We start from the raw sequence: 27293 nt of genomic DNA, 5'->3' as shown, positions 1-27293 counted from the left end.
TTGCTGAGTTAGGCGGTCATGAGTTCAGTCCTTCTCCTGACCCTCGTGGTAAGAAACCAAGGAGAGAGTTTTGCCTCTACAATGGATCGTGTCATGGAGAAAATGAGTGAGGCTTGTAGAAAGAAAACAAATCGAATTGAAAGGGCCATAGTCGCTTCTTCATCATCTAATATGAAAATAGGGCATGAAGCTGGGCAGGTTGAAGTCAATTCTCCAGATAAGACAAAGGGTGATTTTAAATTATGTTGTTACATTTGAATAAGTTGGAGGGCATTGATATGAAACAATATGCCAAGGTCACCTAGATGTTACGTAATGATGAACTTTGGAGGGATTTCTTTCTTAATGACCTTCCGGATGAAAAGAGGGTTGGTTGGATCAATGGAATTTGACTTGACATGTTGGTTTTATTATGAATTTGGATGACTGTACTACTACATATTATGACTTTCTGTGCATCGCTTTTATTTCTTATTATCTTTTGCTATGACTTTGGGTGATTGTAATATTAAATACATTCGTTGACATGTTATTTGGTTTCAGTGTAATGACAATATAGCTATTTCGCTTGTTTTGATTTTAGTTGTTGTCTTGCCCTAATAATTTTTATTTGGTTTAACAAAGCTTGAGATTATTGTAATTTATAATGTTTGTTAAATGTTATACTATACAGATGGATATTAGGACAACAATTGACTTGTATGATGATGGTGATGAGGAGAATGAGTGTGTCATCATAATGGCATGTATGTTGGACTATTATAAGAAACATTACGAGAAACGACCTTGTAGGGATTCTCTTTTAATCGGGGAAGCATATATAATGGAGATCTTGCATGGACATGAAAATAGATGTTTTGAAAAGTTTAGGATGTCCACCCCTGTTTTTTTGAAGTTGTGTGGGGAGCTTAAGTCATTAGGGTTGAAAGACTCAACAAGTGTAAGTGTTTATGAACAAGTTGGCATATTTTTGCTTACTTTAGCTCATAATGAAAGGAATCGTGTGGTCGCAAAAAGATTTTAACACTCTACCTATACAATTTCAAAATACTTCCATGCGGTTTTACAAAAAGTCTGTGATTTAGGGAAACAGATTATTGTCACCCCAGATTTTACCCAAGTTCCTAACCATATAAGGAAGTCAAAAAAATACCACCTTTTTTTTAAGGGTTGCGTTGGGGCAATTGATGGAACTCATGTCCATGCGAACGTGCCTGTGGACTAGCAAATACCATTTCGTGGTAGGAAGGGGGATACCACACAATATGTAATGGCTGTTTGTGATTTTGATATGATGTTCACGTACGTCGTAGCTGGATGGGAGGGGTCCGCTAATGATTCTAAGATACTGAACGAGACAATTAATAATGAGGATTTGCATTTCCTAATGCCTCCAAAAGGTAAATGTCATTTATCTAATAATTTTGCAATACTTATTTTAAATATCATGGTTCCCAAACGTGCCTTATAGTTTGTAAAATGGCAGGGAAATATTATTTGGTAGACTCCGGGTATGCCAACTAACCGGGTTTTTTGGCTCCCTACAGGGGCCAACGGTACCACTTCCAAGAGTACCGTAGAGCTCATCGGCAACCCCAAGGTAGAGAGGAAATTTATAATCACAAGCACTCGTCATTACGAAATCTAATTGAGCGTTGTTTTGGGATGCTTAAGATGAGATTCCCCATCTTAAAGCACATGCCCCGTTATAAGTTTGAAGCTCAAGTTGCTATTGTTTTAGCTTGCTGCACACTTCATAACTTTATAAGAAAGGAGGTGCATGTAGATCCAATATTTAATGATGCAACTGTGGAGGCAATGATGGATGAAAGTTTTGGAGATGATGAAGTTGATGTTCAACCTAATGTGACGCAGTCTCGCTCGCGACCAATGGATATTGTACGCGATTATATTGTCGATACTATATGGAATGCAAGTCATCACCCTTGAAATATGATTTACATGTTTAGTTTGTTTGGAAAATTGTAATAATTACTTTATACTTGTTCCATTTGTTAATATTTGAATAATTATAACAACTACTTTATTTTTTTTCTTTCTTAGGATGAGGATAACTGTAATAACTATTTTGATTAACTTTATCTTTTTTATTAACTTCTTTGGATCAATCTTATAGTTTGCATATGCAGTCATGTATAAGATACAAGGTGACGGGCCACCTTGTGCATGTGGAAGGGGTTGAATGAGTCTTTATACGGCTGGAACTTCTAAGAATTATGGATGATCATTCTATAGATGTCCAGCTTGGGAGGTATACAATTTTCTTTGCATTAATAAGAATATTTTAACTACATCTTAGTGTTACAGGTGCATTCTAATAATGTACAACTCTTTTTTCTAATTTAGTCACATGATCGTGCATTTATATGGTTGGATGACATGCACCAACGTCTGGAAGTGGGTGGTCATGTGCAGGAAGAGTTGGAGGATGTAGTTGCTGTTATGCAAGCTCAACAAAATCGGCAAAAGTACATTATCTATGGATGTTGTTGTTGTCTTACTATAACTATATTCTTATTATTTTTGCTCATGTTGTTGTTGTTGTTTATTATTGTGGCTGTTGAGAAATGATGTAATATTGAAAGTTTAATTTTATTTCATGAACTTTTATTATGACTGTTTACGAATGCTGTAATAGTTTTGATACTCATGTATATAATATATTAAAATTCATGAAACTATGATATATTGAAACTTTATTTCAGTTCCATATTTGGAATTTTTAATTTATTTTAATGATTTTTATAATAAATTAAGATAAATGGAGGAACAATATGTTAAAATAATACAATCGTTTTTTCTAACTTTATACTTAATAAAGTTAGAAAAAATGTATTTAAGAAAATATTATTTAAAAACATTTTTAATCCAACATATTTAATAATTAATTCATCAAATTAATTTTGGTTACACTTTGGAACACCAAACATGTTTTGTTCTCATATTTCTTAGAACAATATACATTACCGAACATGTTCTACCATGTTTTTATTCCATGATTCGGTAGAGCAAACTTGGAACACCAAACATGTTTTGTTCTTATTTCAGAACATCACATTACAAAACATTTCTTCTGTTCTAGGCTAGGGCAGTATATTATATCACATTACACTTCCCAAACGGGCCCTTAGTGTATTTTGGGTGTTAGTAAAAAGGAAGGAAGTAGAAAATAATAATAATTAAAAAAAAACAAAAAGGAAGGAAAAGAGAAAAAGTGTCAACCCTAGTCAATTGTACGACAACGCGTCTTTGCTCCAACGAACTCTTTTAATTTGATGAACAAGACTCTTGGTCGCTGTTCCACCGCTCATTTTTTGCACTCAAAATAATTGAACTGTACGAGAGGCGTCTTCTGCTTTTTATAAAGCTGAGATTTGGATCGGGTGAGAGTCAGATATCGAGTCTGGCGTGGATACAGAGCTTTGCATCCTGTAAGTTCAATATTCTTTTGGTTTTATATTTACATTTCATGTGTTCTTTCCCTTTTTGCATAAACCTCTCTCTCTAAACCTTCACTCACAGAACATTGTAAAATCTTAACAGTAAGACACTGATATAACGTGGACTACATATAAATTAAGTATTACTATTATTTATTCGATAACTTTAATTTATTCCTTATTTTTGTAGTAATAGTTAATGTGACATAATTTTAAAAATAAAATGGCATATATTTTGAAAAAGCGAATGGGTATATATGGGTTGGGTGTAGATTACGAATCATCTAACCCGTTACAATTGATATCAGAACCAAACTAAATTCTTAATCCGGTGTCACGCTAAACGTCTAGTCCAGAGAGTGTCTAGGTCTTCACCCCGGGTAGGCAGGGTGATTTGAACAATAACAAAGGCTTTGCGAGTTCGAGTGGAAAAAAATGTTAGTATATATGAGTTGGGTGTTAGTCTCACCTAACAACTTAAATTTTTGAGTGGGATTGCCAACTTATATAGTTTGACTTATACTCCGTACATATATACCAACTATCAAATACATATTCAGTAATTGATTTTTTGTGTTTTTAAAATGTGTATTATATATTAGGACTCTCTTATTAAATTAGCTTACTTCTTTGTAAGTCTAGCTTAAAAAGAGTCATAATTTTAAGGCAAGAAAATTGTAACCTAATAGGAGTCTTAATTTGTCAACAAAGAAAACTCACTTTTTTTTTTTTTTTTTGGAGACTGAATAAGAAAGAAGAGTATCAACTGATGATAGCATAACAGAAAAATATAATATAATGATACAATTTTTACGTGAAAATAAATTTTCAATGTATTTTATGAATGAAATATTTTAAATTTTCAATGTGTTTTATGAATGAAACATTTTAAGCTAACCAAATGAACACTTAGTAAAAACTCACACTCTCATTTATATTTTATATTTTATATTTTATATTTTATAATAAATTTGCTATCTTATTTTTATATTTATATGCTTGTACAAAACATTGACTTTTCGTTATACCAAGTTTTTTATTCTTCCCTTTTCGGAAAAAAAATTTGTACTTTATTCTTGTGTTTTATACTTATACACAGGAAAAAATTTCTAGAATCCCTGCTAATAAAATATCTTGTATGCATGTGCTATACACTACAAGCCGTGAGCCGAGTTAACTAGAATCTGGTGGCTTTTCCAAAAGCTTGATACCAACTAAGGCTGTGTTTGCCTTCATAAATTTAGAGTCTTGAAATTAAAATTGAAATTGATATTATGAGTTGTTTTTATTCAATTATATAAATTTTAATTTTAAAATTCCAATCTTATGTAATCGAACATAAAAAAAAAATTATACTACACTCAGCTGGTAACCTTTTCCACAACTCTTTCTTTTTCCACGTTGATAACGACCATAGAGTCACATACCACCATTTATACAGTTCTTGACATCTTGTATATCTTTCTCCATTCACACTGACCTCCATCTATAAGTGATTTATGAATTAAAATCCCACTATCATAATTTGAATTCTGCAGATTACTTTGAGAAGTCCCCAACTTTTTGTGGGATTTTAACAAATTCAAGGCCGCTTTGTGGACACTTCACTTGGGTATTCAACAGGTAATATGGTCCTTATCTTATTCCATTTCGGATTATGGTTGCGCTCAGCCCGTGATAGCCCAAGTTTGGACTCGACCCATGAAACCCAACTCGGATAATTTCGGGTTGTTCGGGTCAACTCTTTTTTCTTTTTTTCCTTCCCCAAAACCGGGTAGGCCTACAGGATTTTTTTTTTTTTTTTTTTTTTTTCCTGAATGAGGGCTTATACCAATTGAACTATTTCCTATCATTGTAAAGGCATGCCACTGACATTTTTTCTGTTTAATTTGTTTTACATTGAAAATGCAAAACATGCATATATCACATAATCAATTCACAAGTATACTGTTTTGTATGTGTTACTTAAAATTGAAATTTTATAAAAACATAACAAGGAAGACAAAAGTACCCAAAAAAAAATTTTTTTTTTCAAGCACTACTAATGAATAAATTAACACCGGCATCATACCAACACTACGACTGAAAGCATGAAAAACAATAGTAATAAATAGGGTTAATTACAATGACACCTCTTGAGGTTTCCCATATTGACAGCCATATACAACTTAGCCATTTTTTGTACAAAGACACTCCCTAGGTTTACGAACTTGAACAATGACACCCCATTTTAAAAAAACGGAGCCAAACACAGTCTTAATGACATGAAATGTCTAATATGCCCTAAGATATATTTTAATCCTCACCTAAAATGACCAAACTACCCTCGCATCTCATCTCTCTCTCAACCCGGTTCCTCCTCCTCTTCTTCCACACCCTCCCAATCCGTAAATCAAATCCAAATTTCTCTTTATCTCACACACACACACACACAGTATCTCTCAAACCCCCAATCTCGATTCTTGCCCGCTGATTCCATGTCGCAGTTCCTCTCATGGCCGAGCCCTTCACCGGCTGAGCCGCCCGCCGTCATCAAGTGTCGTGGAGTTGGGTTTTAGATTCGTGTGATGGGTGACTATCCAACACGATTCGGAAAGCACTTTTAGGACGACAGCCGGCGAGCAAAATGAAGTGCTCAACCAGTGGAGAGCTTGATTGTGGATGGCTCGGTCGTGGAGGACTCGCGGCGGCGGGTGAGGGCTTGGCCGGTGAGGGCTCGGCCGTGTTTAAGATGGCCTTGGCTGTGGGCGACGGGAAGACGGTCTCGGTTGTGGGTGACGGGCTGTCAACACTGAACGCCGGTGGATAGCTTGGCTGGATGGAATCGACGGCAGTTGGCTCGGTTAACTTCGGAATGACGATGACGGGCGCGGTTGACTGACAGCGGCGGTGACGGGCGCTGACTCGTCCGAGTTGGACTCAGTGGTGGCAAAGCTCGGATGCGGTGAGCAAGGTTGGTTCAGCTCGGCGGCGGTGGCGATGGTAGTTAGCAGACGATGGAGGAATGGACTGCGGTTATGGATGGCTCAAATGAGGGCGACGGCGGTACGGTGGGCTCGGCTGTGGGTATGTGGCGGCTTGATGGACTGCGGCTGTGGATGGCTCGGATGAGGGCGACGACGGGACGGTGATAGGCTTGTGGCAGCTTAATGGATAGCGGGGAAGAAGGGCTCACAGAATGAATGGGAAGATCTAAAAATTGGAAGAAGAAAACATATTTTGGATGAGGGTAATTTAGTCATTTTACATGGTCAAAGGGTAAACATGTACTTTCATCATATTTGAGGTGTCATTATTCAAGTTTGTAAACCTTGGGGGTGTTTTTTTCCAAAAAATGGCTAAGTTGTATATGGCTGTCAATATGGCAATCCTCAGGGGGTGTGGTTGTAATTAACCCTAGTAAATAAAAGCACAAGTTTTCCTCATTAATTTAAATAAATAAAAATTGATTGACCCAATATGTATGTATATATATATATATATATGTATATATATAAGAAAGCTATAACAACAAATTATTAATTTTTTTTTAATACAAGCACTCATATGAAAAATCTAATCAATGATATATCGAAATTATAATAGAAAAACACATATCCCATGTAATTATCCCTTAATAGTAGAGATTTTCATACAACTGAGAGAGGGAGTCTGGTTAGAGAGAGAGAGGGTTTAGGACACAGATGTTTGGCTAGAGAGATAAAGGTTCCAGGCTAGAAATCTGCATCGTCGATCGTAAGAAATCTTATCCTTATATTCTCCGCAGTCGTTGGAACCCTCATTGTCATATTCTACGCCATCGTACTAATGGTGGTGATCATTGCGGGGTGGCGGCTGCTTCTCTGAACGGCTATATATATATATATATATATATATATATATATATATATATTCTCTAAACATAGATCTAGGGTTAAAAAGAATTAAAAAATTAAAATACCCAATTCGGGTTATACGGGTTAAGCTCGGGCTAAAAATGTTCTAATCCAAGAAGCCAACCCGAATTGGGCCCAGCTGAACATTGTTTAACTCGAACTCAACCCAAAATTCTAAAATTGAGAATTCTAACCCGAGCCCAACCCGAATTGGGTCTGGCTGAACATTGTTCCGCTCGAACCTAACCCAAAATTCTAAAATTGGGAGCCCAACCCAAAATGTTTTGGGGTGGGTTCCGGTTGGGCTGGGCTAGCCCGGCCAACTTGCACCCCTACCGATGGATAACAGATCTAGGTCTGATCGGTTCAAAATTATAAAAATTTATATATATATATTATGCATTATGCCTTTAAAAATATATATATTATACTCCCTCCATCCCATAATAATTGTCCATCTTTCTTTTTTTGATTGTCCCAATATACTTGTCCATTTATAAAGTTTAAACAACATATTTCACATCTTTCCATAAAATATTCTTAAAATTTTTAAACTTAATTATATATATATATTTAAACTTGAAATGGTAGCTTTGTAATTTTTAAAGGGACAATGCAATAATTACATGTTCTCTTAAAAAATTCTACTCACCAAAAGGAACATCTAAGATGGGACCGAGGGAGTATGTATTATTTCTATTTTCTTTATTATTTTAAGTTTTACAAACTTTTAAGCTTTACTAACAATTGAAAGTTCATCTATTCAGCCATGATTAAAATGTAACATTGGGCATGTTAAATAATATGAAAAAATATATATATTGTATAGAATTGCAGTAAATAAAGAATACATAAATGTGTTTTGGGATAGGTAAATGATGAACAAATCTATACATGTTAGGTGGAGAAATACATAGTAACTGTTAGGTGTAAAACTAATTTGTAGCTAAGGAATATAATAGCACTTTTGTAATCTAACAACCCTCCTCAAACTTAAGGTATGTATAAAACCAACTTGAATTTGGAGAAAGATCATAAAAGTGAAAAGATTTGGTGTTTTTACCCTGATGTAGCTAATGTGGCATTGGTGATGTTACATCGATGCTAATAGAGGTAGATGCGGAGCGTGATTTTGAAAGTTAACTCTAGCCAGGATGGTACTGATACGCATGAGTACTACTAATGGCTTGTGGTGGCACTAGTGGCCTGTGATTTTGAAAGTCGTGAAGATTTGATGCATGATGACCATTAGTGGCATGTGGTGGGGCAGTGACAAAACTGATTGGACACATTGAGGTTGCATGTGGAAGTATAGTGGGATTACTACTTGAGGACGAAGTTGATCCGTACCGTTGAGGCGGGATTACCATTGTTTCACTTTGAAGCACAAAATGATGTCTGTTAATGACGTGATAGCTGATCTGTCGATGACGTGGCAGATGATCTGTCCATCCACGTCATTTATGAAGCTCGCTGGCAGACTCTGGTGGCCAATGTAGAGAGGGAAAAACAATAGCCGTGTGATAAGCGCCGAATATTGTATATTCAAGGGCCCTAAATTGCATTAGTTAAGTCCATCGTTTGATTATTTAAGTAGATTATCTTCATTTGTGTGTATGTATATATTTTCAGGTCCATTTGCCAAAAAAGGAGCAAAATCAAGGCTTTGTAGAGTTTTGGCCATCAAAAGGCACAATTCTGAAATTCTGGCAGCAGTGAAGCCCAAACTTTGTTCGCCATTTTGACCTTGCAAACTTGAGAACTGGACTTCCATTATAAAATGGCATATTTAGAGCTCTGAATTAGCTTTCCAAATCTTCAAGCGGTTCATCATTCGGAGCTTGGAGCAGAGGTGCGCAGAACTGCCTGGCAGAAATGAAATTCTGCCTTGATCTTCATTTTCGGCCAACCATCCTTGAGAATTGGATCTCTACCAAAACATGAAGTTTTTAGAGCTCTGAATTAGCTTTCCAAATCTTCAAACGGTTCATCATTTGGAGTTTAGAGCATAAAGTTATGGCCGTTTTACCAAAGTAGGTCCGGGCGGAGCAAACCAAGCATAGGGCATTCTGGCCAATTTTCGAGTGCTCGAGGCCTTATTTCGAGTACTCGAAATTAGGGCAGATTGCTTCACGAGATCAGCAGTGGAGTTAGGATTTTGCTCGCCATTTTGACCCAGAAAGGTCGAGAACTGGACTTCCATCATAACATGAAAGATTTAGAGCTCTGAATTAGCTTTCTAAATCTTCAAACGGTTCATCATTTGGAGCTTGGAGCGGAGAGTTATGGCCTTGTTACCAGAGGTGCGTAGAACTGCCTGGCAGCACTGAAGTACTGCCTTTCTCCCCATTTTCGACCAACCAGACTTGAGATTTGGGTCTTCATCAAAACATGAAGTTTTTAAAGCTCTGAATCAGCTCTCCAAATCTTTAAACGGTTTGTCATTCGGAGTTCGGAGTGCAAAGTTATGGCTGTTTAACCAAAGTAGGTCTGGGCGGAGCAAGGCAAGAATGGAGCATTCTGCTCCAATTTTGAGTGCTCGAGCCCTTATTTCGAGTGCTCGAAATTAGGGCAGAATTGCATCCGTAAATGGCCCATTTTTAGCCACTTGCATCTTGGGTTCCTCAATTCTAATTTCCCTCTTTAATGGTTGGTTGGAGATGTTGGTTGGTGGGGATTTTTTGAGCCTTATCTCTAGAAGATAAGAGAGGGAAGCCACACAATACATTAAGCTACATTTTGCAAGATAGTGGAGAGAGAAGAGAGCAAAGAGGAGGAGTTCTTGAAGCTTCAAGGAGGAAGCTCGAAAATGGAGGGGAAAGCCTTGCTTCTTCCTTTTTCTAGCTCACTCATGGGTAACTAAACCTCATCTAGGGAGGTGATGAAGCCTCCCCTTTTGTTCATGTTCTAGATTAGGTTCTATTTTGGGGATTATGATGTATAAACTTTGGTCTTTTCATAGTTTAAGAGCTTATTACTTCTTGTAATGAATATTCATGCTTAAATGATTGATGTGAGTTATTTAGCTTGTCTTGATGATTCTTACATTAGTCTTATTGCTTTTATTTTCATAGTGACAATGAAGATATTAACTATGAATGGTTTTCAAGACATGTTGATTTTGAAGCTTGATATTCCATTGCTTAGGTACCTCCTTTGATGGACTATGCTTGATTCTTACCTTCATGTGCTTCATCATTTGATTGAATGCTTGATGGTCTTTCGCTTAAGTTAATGTATTTGATACTACACCCTAGTCTAGGTAGTTCAAATGTGTTGTCTTTTGATAGACCATTCTTGTTTTAATTTCATGAACTTTTTATTGGTTATGAAGCAACTATGTGTTGCTACATAATTCTTGATCATTACTTATATAGTGTTTATCCCAATTTAGTCTTGATTTAGCATGTATTTAGGGCGTAGGTGGATTCACTTCCCTAGTTTCCCCTTTTATTATCTCTAACTCTCATTTACTAGCATTCTTATTTTATGCACACTTCAATTACTAGCTTAGTGACAAACCAATCAACAACTCCTTATTACACCTTATCGTTCTAAAATGACTCTAGATACTTAGGTTGCCTTAAGACTAGCACAGTCCCAGTGGTTCGACTTACTCGACCAATAGCCCTATTTTACAATGATTCGTGCTATTGCGAAGGTTGATGTTTAATTAACCAACCGATCAATTTTTGGCGCCGTTGCTGGGGACTGCAAACGGTTTAGCGACCAAAGTTCTAGGGTTAATTTTAGTTTGATTGTTAATATTGTGTCTTGTGAATATTCCTTGTGTGTTTTGATCATCTTCGTGTTGTAAGATTCTAGGGACTCGAAGCTCGCCGTGGGATTGCTTGCAAATTGTAAGTCTAGAAGACCCCAGGTAAGTCTCGTGACTTCTAGTTTCGAATTGTGGATATTGTGCATGTGTTAAGCTTAGAAGTAGTTAATTTATTTGCAAGCCCTTGTTGAGGCTATATTATTGTTTTAATTTCGTGTTCAAGCATCGGTCCTTGTCGTGGCCATTTTAATTTTTGTCTTGATAATTGAGGAGAAAGGGAATATCATTGTATGTGGAGTTGATGATAAAGAATTGTTGTGTTGATTATGTTGTGTGTTGTTGATGTTTAACTCCTAGATTGAGAATAATTATCTCCCAACTCAATTCTATACACCACATGCGTTTTGTGCTTTTTGCTCTAGTAATACACATCATACAAGAGATTTTCTTCCAACGAGACAATTCTCGGATTTTTATCTAGAGCAACTAAATGTAAATTTCTCTGAACCGGGTAGTGATCCATACTTCAATGGTTATAACTCGGGTTGGGGAGACCAACAAAACTTCTTGTGGCATGACATAGGAAATTCAACCCCACAATTTCATATGCAACCTTTCAACCCAATGATCATTCTTTCCCGCCCTCTTCTCCTTTTCCACCATCTCCATTGGATGAGCTAATTGTTGCTAACAAACAAATGATGGAGTCTATGCATAAGCAAATGATGAACTCCAACAATCAACTATTGGCCTCCCTTGCTAGCATGCAATCCACAGTAGAGTCTATCAATCAAGTGGTACCATATCACCAGTCCCAAGTTAGTGCAATGATAGATGACCAAATATCTCAAATTCAACAAAGGATTAATGCTAAAAATCATGAAGAGGAGGAAACATTTTCATTTGAATTTATGGCCAATCCAAAAGAAAATTCTATGAATGATGAGATTATTCCTAGTAACTTTCATCATGAGAATGATCAAGTGGTTATTACATGTGAAAATGATAAAATGGTGGTTGAAGATCAAATTGTTGCCACTCATAAAATGGAAGAATTTGTGGTTAAAAATGAGGAAAAAGATGATGAGATTGCATCCTTTAAAACTCCAGAACAACCCCTAAATAATCCTTTGCTTGATGCACCTCTTTCAATGGAGGATCCTCTAAAAGCTTGTTTGGCTCATTTCAATTGTGAGGATTTTAATGTTGACAATTCCATTTCGGAGGTGAATTCTTTGCTTAATATTCATCCACCTATTCATTCTCTTCCTTGGTCAACATCAAATGTATCTCTTTCTTGGGAGCTTGCATCTCATCCCATTCCCTCACTTGAGTTGTCTCAAGTTGTTGAGCCCGAACCGCTGGATAAGTGTGAGGAGGATGTTGAAATTTTAAAGGATAAGTTGTCGAGCATTCCCGTGCTCAATATGACCCTTCAAAAGCCTTTGCTAGGTGCACTCTCACCTACTCCATCTTCCTATAATCCAAATAAGCCCCATAATCCAAAGTTCTTCATTGAGGATGAAGAGTGGGTTGAGGTCTTTCCGCTACCTCTTTCCACTTTTGTCTTCAAGCTCTTCCTTCTTCACTTTTAAAAGAATTATCCTATTTGGGGAAGCTTGAATCTCTTGAGAGACATGGTATAGGGTAAGGAGGACTAACCTGATCTCGGAGTGTCTAACTATCGAGATTTTTGAGGATTAGTACCTGCTCTAACTTCGTCTAGCTATCGACATTAAATTTAGCAAAGCAAGGGAAGAAATTCTTTCGATGTTCCAAGCTTCCCTACCTTCTCAAATTGCTCGTGCCTTGAAATTTTCTGGGAAATGGTTAAGAAAAGCCAAAAATTTAATTTTTCTGGAAATCTCTTCAGTCGTGTTCCAAAATTTTAGACTGGCTTCTTAGACCTTCTCAACTCTAATTTTCATTCCCGGAAGTTTCCATCGCTTTCTAGCAATTTCACCGCATCTTGGGAATGCTACTCATGTGCATAATGTCTCATTTTTAATGCATTTTTGAAAAATTTTCCCAAATTCCATCCATGCATTGAAACTCTTGCACCGTTTAAAATTTTTCCATGCATTTGCAATGTTTGAAAAATTTTCAATATTCTCCATGCATTAGAGAAAAATTGCAACTTGTGAACAATTTTCAAAATTTTCCATGCATTGGATTAAAATGAAGTTGCAAAGTTTTTTTTTTTTCAAAATTTTCCATGCATTGGATTAAAATGAAGTTGCAAAGTTTTTTTTTTTTTTAAAAAACTTTCCATGCATTTGAGATGATGCGCAATTTCAATTTTTCCCTCCTTGCATTAGAATGGACTGAAGTTCAAAAGTTTAAACATTGTCCATGCATTAGAAAGAAGTTGAAAAGTTTTCAAAATTTTCCATCCATGCATTACATTGGAATGAATTTGCAAAGTTTTAAAAAAAATTTTGAAATTTAATTCATGCAGTATGTGATGAAGTGCAAGGTTTAAAAAAAAAATTTCCTACATTCATCCATGCATTTGAAGAGACCAAATCCCATCCATGCATTGAAGAGATGTTCCAAGGCTTGAAAATTTTCTCAAAATCCAACCATGCATTGGATTGGAATAATGTGTCAAGTTTCAAATTTTCCATGCATGGCTTGAATTTAGGACTAACATGCAAATTTTCAAAAATTCTCTATGCTTAAAATTTTCATTTTTGAGAATTCTATCCATTTTGCATCATGTTGCAAAAAGCTTGAAAATTTTCTTAAACTCATACATGCATTGTGTGCAGTGCAAAGTTTGAAATTTTTTTTCCATCCATGCAAAAATTTCAATCCATTTCATCCATGCACTCAAAATCTATCCATGCAAGATCTTCCATGCATTCAAGTTGGCTGAAACATTCAATCTCCAAGTGCCAATTCATTTCCAAGCTACTTAGCCAATTTTGTGCCCTCCAAATCCCATTCAGATTGCTCCAAATTACCACACCAATTTTGCATGCTCACTGCCCAAGTTTGGAGCGCTTTAGCTCCCATTTGGAGTGCTCTAAATGTGAACCAATCTCATCCCAAGCTACTGCCTTCATTTAGAGCACTCTAGCTCCCATTTGGAGTGCTCTAAATGTGAACCATCAATCATACAAGCTCACGATGCATCCATGCAAGCTCACTACCTTCACATTGCAACCATTCAATTTCCATGGTGTGCAACTTCATTTCCGCACCTACTGATGCCAATTTCGTGCACTCCAAAGTCCAGTTGAGTGCTTGAAAATTCCAACCCAAAATTTTGAACCCTCTGCCTCAATTTCAAGCAATCTCAGCTCCATGTTGAGTGCTCGCAGCTGCCCTCTTCCAAGTGCCGCACCCACTGCCGGATCTTCGAGCACTCGAAGATCCCATTCGAGTGCTCGAAAAGCCTTCAACCCACAAATCCTGAGCCCTCGAACTCACTCTCGGCATCTACCAACTCATCCACCATACAAACCCCCGAGCCCTAGCAACCCTCACCACCATGCAATCTCCACTAACCCGTCCCTCTTAACTCATCCCACACTCCAAGCCACACCTCTCGGCCACCCTCTCATCACCCACAAACCATCACCTACCCTTGGCACACCACCTTGCACACACTAAACTAACCCAACACCAAGCCACCACCCATAACTCCACATACCAACCCACCTCACAAACCATACTCGAACTCCACCAACCTGCACACCACTCACTCTCGGCATCCACCCATAAACCATGCCAACCCAATCCTCACAGCAAACAATCCCCTCTCGGCATCTTTGCATACCACCACATCAACCAAACCAACTCCCAAGCCCCATGCATGCATGCCCCTCACCATGCACCAACCATATCAACCTTTGGCCCTCTTCCTTTTTGTCTTGCACACCACGTGTTTGACGAATTGCCTAAGCCAACTTCATCCCTCTAAATGCACGGCTTTTGGCATTATTTTGTTTTCCATTTTAAACTTATGACTCATGTGTGCCAATTTGTATTTTGTATGGATTTTTACCTTGCAATAACATTCATCTTAGTGTTTTCATTTCTGTTTTGATTTTTCTTAAGAGACCTATGCTTTTACCTGTGTATATTCGTTGTATTTTGATAGGTCTTCATGTCCAAGTTTGGGGGACGCAGTTGCGTACTCACATAGCTGAACATCTTCGCCTTTGTCACTCCACTTGGTATTATTGTTCCTTTCCCCCCTTTTTGCTCTTATTTTGATTTACTTGTATTCTCACATTGAGGACAATGTGACATTCAAGTTTGGGGGTGCATTAGGACATTTTTGGTTTTGCATTTTTGCTAAGCAATGATAGTATGATTTGAACTTATCAGGGATGAAGCATATGTTTAATACCTTGTGTATAGAAGCAATTGACATTTTTGAAAATAAAGAAAAATTTGAGTTGAAATGATCATGTAGATTCAAATTAGTCCGTATAAATGTCTCAATTAAATTCTTGCTGGATTTACACTCTTATAAGCTTCACAATGCACAGATGCACATTGGAAACTTAACTGTGAGGCATGCAACTTGATCAACCTTGACCTTGACCTAGTTAATCTGATTTGATGAACCTGATAGATGAATATATTTGGCATGATTTAAGTTGAAAAAAAAAAAAAACTGAGAAAGAAAGAAAAAAATGACCAGTTGACGTTCGTAGCCTTTCCAACTTGAGCTATTAAGCCCTAGGAGTGTCTCTACACTTAGCACCCTAAAGCCGTCTGGTTTGGAAGTTGTTGGCCTAATGCTTGCTACAAGGGTTGGTTAGAAATCTTAAAGGACTTAAACATTGCACGGTTATTTGAAAAAAATTGTAATAAACATGGTTCGCTAGAGTTCGTAGCCTTTCCAACTTGAGCTATTAAGCCCTTTGGAGTGTCTCTACACTTAACACCCTAAAGCCATCTAGTTTGGGAGTTGTTGGCCTAACGCTTGCTACATAGGTTGGTTAGAAAGCTTAAGGGACTTTAGCATTGCACAACCATTCTATATTTCGCTTATGAGTTGCAATAAATTGTCAACAAGCAACAAAAGTTGTCGTGTAAATAAAATCATGCCTTAGGGACCTCATTTAAAGGGGAATTCAATGATTTGAAAACTTGTGCCTTGGAATTGGAAAAGAAAGTAAAAGCCGCATGTTGAGAATCCAATTCACTTTCACTGAAGTAGAGTTGATTTCCATTTAAGAGATGACAATTGAGTTATTTATATGGACGATGATGTTGATGCATGTATGTGGAAATGTATTTAGCCAATTTTTGTATCAATGCTTCATATATGCAAGGTAGTTTTCCCAATGACCCCATCTCCAGTTTTTGTCTGTTTCAAGTTGTATTTGAGCTATGTATCTATCTCATTTTACCATGGATGATATTTTTGTAGTAGCATGCCCATGGTTGTCTTTTCATTAAGTTTTTCATTGTAGTTTTGCTAAGGGACTAGCAAAATGTAAGTTTGGGGGTGTGATAAGCGCCGAATATTGTATATTCAAGCGCCCTAAATTGCATTAGTTAAGTCCATCGTTTGATTATTTAAGTAGATTATCTTCATTTGTGTGTATGTATATATTTTCAGGTCCATTTGCCAAAAAAGGAGCAAAATCAAGGCTTTGTAGAGTTTTGGCCATCAAAAGGCACAATTCTGAAATTCTGGCAGCAGTGAAGCCCGAACTTTGTTCACCATTTTGACCTTGCAAACTTGAGAACTGGACTTCCATTATAAAATAGCATATTTAGAGCTCTGAATTAGCTTTCCAAATCCCAAGCGGTTCATCATTCGGAGCTTGGAGCAGAGAGTTATGGCCTTGTTACCAGAGGTGCGCAGAACTGCCTGGCAGCAATGAAATTCTGCCTTGATCTTCATTTTCGACCAACCATCCTTGAGATTTGGATCTCTACCAAAACATGAAGTTTTTCGAACTCTGAATTAGCTTTCCAAATCTTCAAACGGTTCATCATTTGGAGTTTAGAGCGCAAAGTTATGGCCGTTTTACCAAAGTAGGTCCGGGCGGAGCAAACCAAGCATAGGGCATTCTGGCCAATTTTCGAGTGCTTGAGGCCTTATTTCGAGTGCTCGAAATTAGGGCAGATTGCTTCACGAGATCAGCAGTGGAGTCAGGACTTTGCTCGCCATTTTGACCCAGAAAGCTCGAGAATTGGACTTCCATCATAACATGAAAGATTTAGAGCTCTGAATTAGCTTTCTAAATCTTCAAACGGTTCATCATTCGGAGCTCGGAGCAGAGAGTTATGGCCTTGTTACCAGAGGTGCGCAGAACTGCCTGGCAGCACTAAAGTACTGCCTTTCTCCCCATTTTTGACCAACCAGACTTGAGATTTGGGTCTTCATCAAAACATGAAGTTTTTAAAGCTCTGAATCAGCTCTCCAAATCTTTAAACTGTTCGTCATTTGGAGTTCGGAGCGCAAAGTTATGGCTGTTTAACCAAAGTAGGTCTGGGCGGAGCAAGGCAAGAATGGAGCATTCTGCTCCAATTTTGAGTGCTCGAGCCCTTATTTCGAATGCTCGAAATTAGGGCAGAATTGCATCCGTAAATGGCCCATTTTCAGCCACTTGCATCTTGGGTTCCTCAATTCTAATTTCCCTCTTTAATGGTTGGTTAGAGATGTTGGTTGGTGGGGATTTTTTGAGCCTTATCTCTAGAAGATAAGAGAGGGAAGCCACACAATACATTAAGCTACATTTTGCAAGATAGTGGAGAGAGAAGAGAGCAAAGATGAGGAGTTCTTGAAGCTTCAAGGAGGAAGCTCAAAAATGGAGGGGAAAGCCTTGCTTCTTCCTTCTTCTAGCTCACTCATGGGTAACTAAACCTCATCTAGGGAGGTGATGAAGCCTCCCCTTTTGTTCATGTTCTAGATTAGGTTCTATTTTGGGGATTATGATGTATAAACTTTGGTCTTTTCATAGTTTAAGAGCTTATTACTTCTTGTAATGAATATTCATGCTTAAATGATTGATGTGAGTTATTTAGCTTGTCTTGATGATTCTTACATTAGTCTTATTGCTTTTATTTTCATACTGACAATGAAGATATTAACTATGAATGGTTTTCAAGACATGTTGATTTTGAAGCTTGATATTCCATTGCTTAGGTACCTCCTTTGATGGACTATGCTTGATTCTTACCTTCATGTGCTTCATCATTTGATTGAATGCTTGATGGTCTTTTGCTTAAGTTAATGTATTTGATACTACACCCTAGTCTAGGTATTTCAAATGTGCTGTCTTTTGATAGACCATTCTTGTTTTAATTTCATGAACTTTTTATTGGTTATGAAGCAACTATGTGTTGCTACATAATTCTTGATCATTACTTATATAGTGTTTATCCCCAATTTAGTCTTGATTTAGCATGTATTTAGGGCGTAGGTGGATTCACTTCCCTAGTTTCCCCTTTTATTATCTCTAACTCTCATTTACTAGCATTCTTGTTTTATGCACACTTCAATTACTAGTTTAGTGACAAACCAATCAACAACTCCTTATTACACCCTATCATTCTAAAATGACTCTAGATACTTAGGTTGCCTTAAGACTAGCGCAGTCCCAGTGGTTCGACTTACCCGACCAATAGCCCTATTTTACAATGATTCGTGCTATTGCGAAGGTTGATGTTTAATTGACCAACCGATCACCGTGGTGGGTCTCACTTGCAGGTATGTGGTGACGTAGGTGGATCAGATGGCATCGAGGAAATTGGTGGCCCGAATCAGAACAGGAGGCCATGGTTGTGGATGTAGACCTGGAGAGGGAAAGTCTAGATGAAGGCTCGAAGGTAGGCAACTTGAACCGTCGTCATGAGTCTGTACTTGTCGAAGTTGGATCTGGTGAGTGGATGGTTCGGTGGCGGCAGTGATGGGACTCGTTGGCGGAAGTTTGAGTGAGAGACTTGAGGATGGACCCGAGCTCCGGCGTGACGGTAGACTACAATTGTGCATTGGTGGTGAGGTGATTATATAAACTGTGGAAGGTGTAGTTCGCCAGAGACAACAAATGATACATTCATAGTGTTTTCAAAGGTGAAAGTGTTGTCCATTGGTGGGGCTCTGTTCACCGAGGTGGTCTCTATTTTGCCTGTAGTTGATGAAGATGATGTTGTGTCCGGTGAAGTTGTGTTGACCAATGGTGAATGTGGTGGGACCGTTGGAGGCTAAACGATGGCGGTAAGATGAATTGTAGTGTTTAGAACCCACGACCTGTTTCTACAACCCATTGGCAGTTCGGCAGAGAAAGGACTGTAGATGACTACAGTTCGGTGGAGATGACTGTCATATGATGTGGCGGTTGGGAAGACAACATGTTTTCTTTTTTTCTTTTTCTTTTTTTTTTTCTTTTTTTTTTTTCATTTTTTTTTTCCTTCAGTAATTCACTGGTTCCGAATTGAACCAACTACTATCACCATGTTTTTTTTACCTCATCATTTCAAGCGACAAGTGAAAAAAACAGGTGTGCACGTACATGGACTGGGTGTTCCAACTACATGAAGGATGATGATAACTAAGGGAAAAATTCATGAATGCCACTAGGAAAAGCAGGTATTGATGATTGCCGGCAGTAAGAGCAGAGATCAAGAGGATGGTGTCGGTGAGATGTTTCGGGCTTGGAACGGCCGAGTGGTGGTGTCTATTAGTGCATGAGAGCATGTTGATAAGCAGGTGGAACCACCAATGATTGGCAAACAAGGGTATCATAAGAGGAAGGTAGTCTAAGTTGGTTGTCGGCACCAGAATATTCTAGATTCTCTAGGAGGAGTAGTCTGGCAAGGCTTTGTCTCTACACTCTCAGAATGTTGTAGTGAGAGAGGAACAGAAGGGTGTAAGAAGAATTATGTTGGATCAGTTGATTGTGCGCGACGTAGATGGTGGTACTGATTCAGAGTGGGCAAGATCGAGGTAGGGAGTGCTTGGTGTCACGTGTGAGCATGGAAAGATCGATTGGGATGCTGTTTGAAACTCGAGAGGCGTCGTTTTGTGGTGGGTGATGATGGATAGCTGTTCGCCCCTTGACATTTGTCCAAGGAAGACATAGGCATTAAGGGCTATGCCATATCTTGGGATCACTTTGGCTCTTGTTTGAAACATGGGGTTTGTTAAATAGAGGTTAATGACACCCTTGACAGCCATAAGGATGTTCATCGTGTACAGAATGGGCTGTCAACAAGCATAGAGGATGTCAGTGTGCACATAAGATACTCAACGTGCATAGAAGATGCTCAATGGCATTTTCGTAATTATGAGGAAAAAAAATGAAGTTTGGAGTTTGGACTCGGGAATTTAATATGAGGTGCTTTGAGACCTTAGAAGACTATTGGTGAAAACGAAATTCAGTTTGGAGGTCCAGTGGGTTTAATATGGGCCATTATGTTTCCTCAGATATAGGCGATATCTGTTCCTACCAGAGTTCTAATATCTACTTCAGCTAAGCTAGGGAGTGTGGTTGTTGAAGCTTAGCAGTAATACTCACTAGCCAGGGTATGGCATGCCTTGCATGAAACGTGCATGGGCACGGGTTGTACCACCCTAAGGTGGTGGCATAAGATAGGGTGTCTAAATACTTAAAGGCGGACCAACGCGCACACGGGTATACACCATCACATGCACGTGACACTCCCAGAGTAAAACGTGCGAGTGTCCCCAGCCTTGTGCATGGCTTGGCACACCGTGCACCCATGTGCCCTTTATGTGTGCTAACTTGCCCTTGGGCAAGGAATTAGAGTAGACGTGGGTTCAGTCGTAAGATTGCTTGGCGTTACATCTTCCTAAACTCATGGTGCATATTCACATGGTGTGGACATGCCTCAGTACCGTGGCCAAGGCGTTGGTATAGTTTAGCGCCATGTCCCAGTCCAAGGAGTGGTCAATGTGGAGTTGGCTTGGTTCAGTGCCAAGTCCTTAGTGTGGGTGTTCAGATTTGTAGGCTTGACTCAGTGTGGCTCATGGACTATAGCTAAGGCCATGGCACCCATATATCACTTGGTTGGCAGTAGGTGTGTCTATCAAGCAGGTATCTAATCAGAATAATGCATGTGGGAGCAGTTGAGATATGATTAGTGACTTGTGATCAAATGTTCCAGAGAAGCCTTGTGACTTATATTCGGTTGTGATAGCATATATAGATATGCTAGATGGCTTATAATCAGTTATTGTTGTGGCATGTTGTTATTGGCTAGTTTCCAATAAATTGGGGGATGTCCAACTAAATATATGTATCTGTGTCTAACATAGATAGGTGGTTGAGGGAGAAACCTCTATGCTGTGTTATACGAGTTTGATTGGGTTATTTGGCTAAAAGGTTGGGCTTGTTAACCTTTCTTGTTGTGTCCAGATATAGACACATACAGGCAGTTGTAGGTAGTTTTCTTTGAGTGCCTATAAATTGGGATGCAGGGGGTTTGGATTTGGCAGAGTGTACATTGCAGTGTATGCAATGAGAACCTTAGTCTCTTGTACGAAATTGTGTCCTTTGTATTCTGTTCAATAAGATCAAAGGTTGGGACTTGGTCCTATAAACTCTGTGTGCCTATATTTGTGTTTGTATATTGTGTGTGTTGTGTTGGCTGAGACTTAGTGGCCCCAAGTGCCATTACAAAGGAAAATATTCATAATAGAATTCGTCCCTGTAATAATTGGTATTAGAGCCTCGTTCTATAATGGCTAAAGGCAATACTAGAGAAAGAGTTTCCCGAGTGGAGAACTTTGTGGATTTTCCTACAGAAACAGAGGCAGATGATACAAAGAGCCTTGTTGTTCGGATCAAAAACTTGGCTTTTTAAGTGCAGATCTTGAAGAAAGATTCTGATGGGGAGGTGGGGTTAATCACCACCGTTAGATGTGAAAGAGTAAACAGAGATGATTTTTTCCCCTAGAATCCTAGTCAACCCTTTCCCTGGCCAAACTAATATCCCCTTTCGTGATACCTCATACCTGCAGTGCAACATTAATTGTCAGCTGGAGACAAAATGTTCTATTTGGAACTAAATTATTTTGGAATTTAGAATTGGAAAAGAAAAAAGTATGGGATTGAATTTGAAATCAAATTCCATTTTTGTGTTTGGAATAAGTTAGAATTTAATTATAAAAGAAATATATATATAAAAGCATTTTTTCCTTAATAATTAGATTAACAATCTTTTGCTTCACTCAAAAGAAGGGCAATTTGATAAAGTTACAAACCCACAACTCTATAACTAATTTAATTTACAAATCCCATAAAATTCCACCATTTTTCATGAAATTTGATCACTATAATTTGGTATTTTCTAGGATATTATATTCCAAGTATTTCTCGAGTTAGGGAACCCTTGGCATTTCACCTCGTCAAAGTTCATGAATTTGTGTTGCAGAATTTGAACCTAATTTCTCATATGAGAATCCAATACAACATTAATCATGTCAAATTTTTATCAATGTAAAATTAGGAAAATATTCACAACCCCTATCATTACGAAGAATTTTATTTTATTTTCATTTTAATTTTTAACTTCAGCCTTATAATGTTTAAACATGTCAAAAGCTTTATCTTTTCCTAGCCATTAGATGTACATAAGTAAATCTAGAGTAGTCGTCAACAAAAGTTATAAAATATATTTTTCATCCTCTAGTTAAGTTTCCATTTAATTTGCAAATGTCAGAATGAATTATTTCTAATAGTTGCCAATTTCGATTGGCTTTAAGAAAATGTTTCTTAGTTATTTTTTATCCAATGCAAATTTCACACTCATCATTGTGATCATTACTATAAGAAATAAAACCATGCTTTGACAAACACTTTAAAGATCTAAAATTTAAATGTGCTAAATGTGCATATCAAATAGAAGAAGAACAAACAATATATGCAGTTTGACTTATTTTTTTAATAGTTAGTTTAAACATTCCATCACAAGCAAAACCCTTTCTAATAAAAATTTCGTTCTTAAACAAAATTAACTTATTAGCCTCTAACACAGCTTTAATGCCAATCTAGCTTATACAATAAATTTGGAGATACAAGATTTTTTTAAATTTTTGGGACATGAAAAACATTCTACAATGTCAAATTCTTTCCTGAAGTAAATTGAATTTCAACATTCCCTTTTCTCAAAAATTTGGCAGAGTTGTGATTTCCCATCAGAACTTCTTGATCATCCACATAATAATAAGTCTTGTAATGTGATTTATCATTAAACATGGATAATAGCCCTAGAATCAAGCCACCAATGTGAAAACTTAGTTGCTGTTGCCCTGTTCAATTTAGTTATCATGTCAATTTGTATTGTAGAAACCATAACAACAAGATAGGAAGTCTTCTCTTCTATTACATTAACACTATTTGAATTGTTGGCATTCTCTTTATTTTTATACTTCTTGTACCTGCAATCACAAATAAAATGTCATTTCTTTCCATAATGGAAAATATGGTCCAAGAGGCTTTTTATTCTTACAAGGATTATTTCTTTTGAAAGTCCCTTTACTTTTCAACTTGAGACTTTTCTATTATTTATTTTATTTGCCTCAATCCACATATTTTTTTTTTTCCTAGTTCTCCATCCACATAATTCACTTTGGAAGAATCTTCAACATAAAATTTCTTATCACAAGTTTGAGTTTCTGCTTCAATTTGCAAATGCTTCTGTATTTCTTCCAAAATAAATTATTCTATCTTATCCAGAAGTTTTTGTAATGACCCGAACCCGGGGATCCAAATCGCTAACCGGGTCCTTACCTGAACGCAATGACACTCAAGGGCAAGATGGTAATTTTTCTCCATACTATACTATAAAAGTCATATCGGGGTCATAACAGACATTTTTAACTATAATGACCAAAACCCGGGGGTTCGAATCACTACCCGGGTGCTTACTCGAACCCGAGGTCACATTGGGGTACTATAATCATTTCCTATTTAAAACAATAGTTCTAGAGTTCTCAAGGTCAAAATAGTCATTTGGTGTGGTCAAATATGATTTGGGGCTAAAAAAGGGTAAATATGTCATTTACTAGGGTCATTCAGTGATTAATAACAAGTGTAGGGGTAAATATGCAATTATACCAAAGTCTAGGGCCAAAATGCAAATGTTGGACCATTTAACCGACTAAATGCCTTCATATAGCTGATTAGATGCCTAATCCAGAAAAGGTGCAACCCAAGGAACCTATAGAACCTACCAGATGAGGGATTGAACCAGTTAGATGCTCATCTAACCGACTACTTCCCCCCCAATCTAGTCGATCAGATGGCCAACCTAGAAAATATAGCCTTCTACCCAAGTCATCTAGCCGACTAGATACCCCATGTAGTCGATTAGATGGTCCTCAAAAACCAGATCTGAACGACTATATGGCCCATGTAGTCGATTAGATGGACCTCTAGATCTGATCTGACCGACTACATGGACCATGTAATCGATGACCCCTGGATCTAATCTAACCAACCTGATGGCCCATCTAGTCAGTTAGGTGAGATTGCAACCCTATGTGATCGATCATATCACTCCTCTAAGCCCTTCCAACGTATTCCCAAGGTAACCGGACATAAAAATAAGTTCCGTAAATATCATTTAACATAAAAACATTGCATTGAACCATCAAAATAATTTCGTTCATCCATTCATTCGTTTCTAAATCCTCATTAAGACATTTATAAATCTTTAAAGTGATGAAATGTACCCAAAAGAATAGGTTTACATGCCAAGGCCTCCGTGGACACAAATACAATGGTTTCACTTGAAACCGACAAAAGAATAAGGTCGTTGCATGTCTTTAAAATCCAAAAGAATGCCTTTGCAAAAAGATTACAAAAGAAATCATCAAGCTAACTAAGCTTGTAGGTGTACATCATGTATCATGTCCTTGCCATTTCCTGAAAAATGTAAAATATAAGGTGAGCAAAATGGCTCAACAGAGATATCCTAAAATACACCTCTTGTAATTACGTGAATCACATGCAAAACATAGGGTACAAGAGAGAGGGATCATATGAATTGGGGAAAAATAACAACCAAGCATCAACATTAACTTCCATGCTTTTCAACGATGATATGGAGGCCATGAATGCATTCTTACAATTCCCCAAAACCAATTCTGTCATAACACAACTCACACCGAAAATGTTAACACAACCCGACCTTAGGCATCTCGTAGGTGTCCCGAACGGAATTGACTAGCTATCCCTGACCTAGGGCGTCTCCCTAGCGTAACTTGGGGCCTAGGTAGTTCAATTATATATGTCTAAGTCGTTTTGTGCCCCCTTCTAGGTTGGCTAACCCTAGGCCACATGTCGTCTCCATGGCATTCGTTTTTATAAAACTTTTTTCCAAAATTATTTTCAAAACTTTCCAAAATCAATCTTTTAAAAAATAGTTGGAAACCATCCAATCCAAACCCAACTAATGGCCATGATATGCAAGTTATACATCATTCATCATCATTTATCAAGAATTGAAGGTACATGTATCATCATCATCAATGTAACAATTCTTAAGAAAAATCAAGTTAAAATATCATCATGGCATTTCTCAAGGAAATCAACACATACACATCATTATCATCACAATAACATGCTTTTACCCAAATTAAACACATCTTCACATATACATATAACATGAACTCATGTGAAGCAAAACAAATCTTTAGAATTTCATCAAGCAAGAACACACCTTTCATATAAGCATGTTTTCCACTAAATCGCATATAGAAAACTCACAAAAACCCAAGACCTCATAGTTTAGACTTCTCTACCTAAAAAAAAGACTTCTAGCTTAAGATTTGTAACGAACCAAACTCGGGGATCCGGATCGCTAATCGGGTCTTTACCTATGATTCCCCTTGACTCCGAGACATGGGTTAATCAAGTCTAAACCCAAACCCGAGGGAATATCAAACAATTAAAGTATTTAAACGAACACAGAACACAAAATAAATTTAAGAATAAATAATAAAGCTGAAAGAAACTAAAATAATAAATTGTAATACCCCTAGTTTTCAAAAGGACAAAATGGGAATTTAATTTTACATTTTGGTTTTTATTTCATTTTTATTTGATTATATGACTTAGTTGTTTGAATTGATTGTTTTATTTGGGGAATTTTATTTTATGTGTATTTGCTTAGTTGCTTAATTATTAGTTGTGTGTATTTAATTTAAATTGCTTAATTACTATTTATGTGTATTTAATTTAATTGTTGAATTGTTTATATGTGATTTAATTTAATTATTTTATTAGTATAATTTAATTGATGTGTATTGTTGGTTAGTTTATATAATTTATTTGTCAATTGTTTATTTAATTTTTGTTTGCTTTATTTACAGTTATGCTTAGGTGACTCATTTGGTTTATATTTTAAATGGTCGTGGATATAGATTAGGGTTAGGGTTTTCTTTTATGGATAGTATTTAGCCGACTTGTTGTAATACCCCTAATTTCAAAAGGATAGTCCTGGTATTTAAATTATTGTTTAAATTGCGATTTTTATTTATTATTTGACTAATTGTTTTGTTTAATTGATTATTTGCATAAATGGTTTTTAATTTCATTATTTGGTTATTTGTTTTGAATTTATTTGATTATTTGTTTTGTTTGGAATTAATTGTTTTAATTTATTTAATTGGTTGTTGTAATTAGTTGTTTTACTTGAATTAATTTATTTGATTATTTGTTTTATTTGGAATTAATTGTTTTAATTTATTTAATTGGTTGTTGTAATTAGTTGTTTTACTTGAATTAATTTAATTGAATTTAAATTTAATTGTTTAATTGCTTTGATTTAATTTAATTGAATTATGTTTCACGTTACAGTAGGGTTGGTTGCATATTTGGTATACATATAAGTAGCCGGCATGATTTTAACCTAGTTTTCTATGGGCCGTGTAGATTATGTTTAGGGTTTAATTGAACCTAAGGTTAGTGGCCTATAAATATTCAAGTAATTTTTTGGCTAGGCTTTTAGAAAAAAATTGTTACGATATAGTAAGGGCTGAGGGAATTGGAGACGGTTGGGAAGGGAAACAGAGAGCCAACAGAGAGAGTTTCGCCGGAAAACTGAGACGAACGTCGGTGTAAGGCAAGTTCTATCCTTACACTCTCCCTTAGGTTTCGTGTTCTTTGCATTCCTAAATAATTCTAGGATTGATTTAATCAATAAAAACGTTGTCTGTTTATACTAGAACTTGAATTA

The 27293-nt window shown here is 37.0% G+C and overlaps 1 long non-coding RNA gene across 1 annotated transcript; it reads left to right on the top strand.

The window, feature by feature from the left end:
- Positions 1-3059: 3059 nt before the first annotated feature.
- Positions 3060-10370, top strand: LOC132306466 (uncharacterized). The gene is made up of 3 exons (XR_009482009.1): positions 3060-3452; positions 5000-5084; positions 8969-10370. It is a non-coding gene; the product is annotated as an uncharacterized LOC132306466 (long non-coding RNA).
- Positions 10371-27293: the final 16923 nt, after the last annotated feature.

The sequence above is a fragment of the Cornus florida genome, unplaced genomic scaffold (genome assembly GCF_030987335.1).
Source record: "Cornus florida cultivar Cherokee Brave unplaced genomic scaffold, ASM3098733v1 CherokeeBrave_3.0.0_Hap2_Chr05, whole genome shotgun sequence".
NCBI lineage: Eukaryota > Viridiplantae > Streptophyta > Magnoliopsida > Cornales > Cornaceae > Cornus > Cornus florida.
Note: the sequence above shows the minus strand (reverse complement) of the source record. Positions and strands in the feature narration are given on the sequence as shown.